The sequence below is a fragment of the Pteropus medius genome, unplaced genomic scaffold (assembly GCF_902729225.1).
Source record: "Pteropus medius unplaced genomic scaffold, Ma_sr-lr_union100, whole genome shotgun sequence".
Classification (NCBI taxonomy): Eukaryota; Metazoa; Chordata; class Mammalia; order Chiroptera; family Pteropodidae; genus Pteropus; species Pteropus medius.
Window position 1 is genome coordinate 17,986,038 of NW_024342471.1, and position 4,459 is coordinate 17,990,496.

A 4,459-nucleotide genomic window follows, 5' to 3' on the forward strand; every position below is an offset into this window, starting at 1 on the left:
CCCTGCAGAGATGCATGTTGTCATCTGTGCTAAACCATGGAGATTTTACTGTTATTTTTCTCAGACTGATACAAGTCAGACTTCAGATAACGTTCAATTGTATGTATTTGTTAAGGGGCATCATAGAATTGGGAAATAAAGAGATGGAAGGAAATTTAAGAATAATTACAGTTGATATTTGCATATGTAATAGGGCAAAAGTTTATAGAATTTGTCAGGTCAAGGCACACAGGAGCCTGTTCAGTCTTAGAAAATTCTATAGATAATCCAGAATATTCTCTGAAGAGTGAGATTCCTGCTCTCTACCTAAATCTTTCTGATTCAAACATCTTTGAGATACCATTCCTCTCAATTATGCATTTTGGATCATCTGTGAGCATAACCCAAGGTGATACAATCAGAATTAATCCCAGATCTTTCGTGAAAGCACCTGGAAAACAGCCCCCTCTCCCTGTGTTTGAGAATCTCAGTGGATGTGAGGATGCAGACACTGGGCCCCTCTCAGCCCCGGAGGGTGAGACAATACCTAGATGTCCAGATGACTTTATTTGAGAGCTAAATCCAGCTGTATTTGATGCCCGTGTAAGATGGTATGAAACTTACTGTCCAATCCAAAACACCTGTGACCCTAAATGAGCTCACTATTAATAATTTTTACAATAATCAATTAGCAGGCATAAGTCAGGTCTGTTCTGAGAAAACTCTTGACTGACTGCTCAGTCACATGAGACAAGAAATCCTCCCCCCGCCCACTCCCTTCTTAAATTATAAAATCTAATCATTCAGAGTTTAAGACTTTTAATTTATCCCAAAGTTGCTGAAGCAAAACCATGATAAAACATTCTGCCTTCCAAGACCAACCACACACACACACACACACACACCACACACACACACACACACACTATCTGTAGGAAAAAAAATGGTTTTGTACATGGGAAGAAACAACACAAATTCAAAGCTTACAGATAAGGATTAACTCTATTGCTCATCTCTTTAAAAAGTTTATATGAATAACCAATCAAAACCAACAGGGCATCTCACTTGAAACGTTATCTATACAGATTTCCAAGTAGACCACTATACAGTCGTATAGTGTCTTGGAATGTCCTTAGAAGGCTCTGTCATTGATCAGGTAACAGAATAAAAACCCCAGAATCCTTTCTTTCAAATGGAAGAGGGAAAGACAGGAATAGACAAAACTATTTGAACTCCGTCTTCTTCCCGTGTGGCTCATGCTCTCCTTCCCCTCTGCCTCCTCAGAAGCTCCTCAGCCTCCAAAGCCTCCCTGGCCTCTGCCAGTACATCCACCTCAGCCTCCTCTGCCACCACCTTGGCCTCTAAAGCTGCCTGTGCCTCTGCCATGACCCCCCAAGCCACCTTAACCCTTAGGCTTGGCCCAGTCCATCGATTTCATCCTCTTCTATGGCTTCTATGGCAGCTTCGGCAGCTTCCTCACTGCTGAAATCTGCACAACCAAATCCTTTGGAAGATCCATTCTCCTGGTCGGTGACAGGCCTTGCCGGAACAGAGACACCAAATGATTTTCTTAAAGTCTCTTCTGCAGTCTCCTCAGCCAGACCTTTGACAGAGTTTCAGATGGCTGGCTTCTTGCAACTCCAGCCTGATTGCTCTGCCTAATATTTCTCTTTTTGTACAGGAATTTAAAGCTTCTCCAGCATTTTCAAATGAAGGAAATTCTAACATGCATACCCATTAGATTTGCCATTGTGGTTCTGGGGCGCTTTGATGAAAGTTGCCTTCTCAAATACTTCCTGAAGAGTTTCTTCTGTTGCACGTAGGAAAGGCTGCTCAAAACCAGAGGTTTTGAATCACCACGCCAAGTGCTATTCCTTCCACTGTTACAGTCTGGACCGACCTTTCTCTCGGGTATAGTACGGGGGCATGGATCGCTCTTCTAGCTCTGTTCCCTGCTTTTCTTTCAACGTTTTCTCTGCATCAGCTTCTGTCTTAAATTCAATAAGCAATCCCTTTACGTCTTTCCATCCTTGCTGACTGATCTGACCTCTGTAGCATCTTCGAACTCTTCTTTTAATTCGTCCTGAGTAACTTTAGAAGGCAGATTTTTAGCCAAAATTGTTTTTGCATCTCGATCTTTTTCTGTCTTTTCCCTTGTTTTTTTTTTTTCTAGTTTAATTTCATTGCCAAAGACTTTTAAACCAGTGAGTTCCAAGGCTTTTTCTAGGTCTCCAGCAGATTCAAAATCCACGTAGCCAAACTTCCTAGACACACCAGTTTTGACACCCACAACAGCAAGATCATTTTTAGCAAAAATGTCCCTGATACCGGTTTTTAATTCAGGAGCAGATTTGTTGAAGTTGGGGTTTTCAGCAAAGAGGCTGAAAGATGATGCTGGCTCTGTGGCTTCTGCTTTCTGTTTCCTGGCTTCAGGAGCTGCTTAAACCATCACTTCCTTCGCTGGGGAAACCATCGCCTCCTTCGCCGGGGAAACCATCGCCTCCCCCTCGCTTGAAACCCATAGCCTCATTCATCCGCCGGGAGGCAATGACGCCTCCTCCAAGCGAGCCATGAAACTCCTCATGGGAACCATGCGCCCCTCCTCCATTGAAACCATCGCCTCCCTCCGCTGGAAACCGACATGGCCTCCGGCCGGGAAACCATCAGCCTCTGGGAAACCATCACGTGGCCTCATGGCGAAACCATGGCCCCTCCTTCATTAAAAGACTGGAGCCATGGCCTCCTTGGCTGGAGTGGTCGAAATGCCTGTTTTTTTCTAAGGAATGAGAACCTCTTCTCTGCGGCTTTCATCTTCACCATTTCCTCATTTTCACTATTTTCTTCTACCTCCTTTGTAGGAGGAGCCATTTTCTTGGGATCATCTTGATTTTCACCGGCCTTTGTAAGCTTCACCATAATGATGGCTTATGACGGCAGAGTGTGCAGCGGGCGAGTGGCATAGATGAGCCCAGAGGAACCGAACGATGTCGATGGCAGCTGCTGGTCCTGACGATCCGCAGCACGCACGCTTGGCTATCGGTTAGAGCTCAAGACTCAAAAAAATCCCCTTTTTGGTAAAGCCATCCTTGCAGTAATTTCTTCTGCTTATGTTAACCAGAAAACAGTTCTTGACCGATGGGCGAAATAATTTGTCGTTCAAACTGGGTCACTTTGGAGAGTGAAAGAGTTTGCTATTAATAATTAAGATGGCAAACAGGCCCACAATGGGATGTCCCCACTCAGACCAGGATACATGTTCACCCTAAGGACTGAGTGTTCTAGGTGCCTCGCTCCGTGCTGGGCGTAAAAGCTTCCGGAATGAATAAGACCCAGGTCCCTTCTTCGAGGTGCCCACTGTCTAGTAAGAGACATAAATACCTAAAGTCACAATCACAGCACAAGATGCTGAGGGGGGACCACAGGTGAAGCCCACCTGCTCAGCGGCCCCTCTGAATTGTGATCACATTTTCAGAGTTCGCTTTTGTTTAGTAAAACCTCACAATGATGAATTGCTGAGCACAACAGCTGACTTGACCTCCTCCTTCCCTCCAGCATTTACTGGAAAATTCTAGCACTTCAAATAAAAATGACAGGCATCTGTGGTTTGATATTTGAGCTACTTTCTGTCTCTCTAGTATTAGAATTTCAGCTCAGGAGCCTTAGAGATGGAAACCTCCTATCTTTGGGTCAAGAAGATGGAACGGGATGGAACAAAAAGAAGGCTCAGTGTCCTCCACGCTCCCCATCGCATCCGCTCCAGATCAGATCTGAATCTGCTCTTGATGTGGGCGGGTCACCCCGCCTGTGCTATGCAACTTTCCTTCTGAAAGCGAATCATCGGTGTGACTTTCCTCCTCAAAGCCTTCAATGACGTCTGATGGGAATTGTTACTGTGTTCGCAGAGGGTCAACCTTGGTGCCTGTTGCAAGTCATTCCCACACCATCCTGGGGCTGTCCAGACCCGGCTGCACTGCAGGGCTGCAGGTCAGCAGTCGGCATCACTGGGAGGGTCGGGATGGTCATGTTATGTTTTGCTTCCTGATTTACAGACCCACGGAGTGTCCCCCGTCCGGCCCTCCCTACATTTTTGGCCCTAACATTGTGCTTGACTACAAAATAGAAACGGCTCATTTATAAACCATCTACTTAAGGTATTTCCAGGCAATATTTTCAGATAGCTTAAACAGCGAAATAAAAGGATATGCATTCAATGGGCTCACTCCCACTCTGAGCAAGCCACTCCTCCCACAGGTAACCACCTTCTTAATTTCCAACGTATCCTTCAGTGCTTCTTCATGCAAACACAGCAATATAAACACGCTTACTCACATTCTCTCCTTTCATACACAAAAACACCGTTCTATAAATACTGCTATACGTCTTGCTTTTTATCACTGACAAGATCTTGCATATATTTGACAATATTCATACCATGATCCCATATCTTTGTTTTAATCGTTCCATAATGTTTCAGTATGTG

At 44.8% G+C, this 4,459-nt stretch overlaps 1 pseudogene; it reads right to left on the reverse strand.

The window, feature by feature from the left end:
* Positions 1–1,202: 1,202 nt before the first annotated feature.
* Positions 1,203–4,002, reverse strand: LOC120603393 (nucleolin-like; annotated as a pseudogene).
* Between the last annotated feature and the right edge of the window lie 457 nt (positions 4,003–4,459).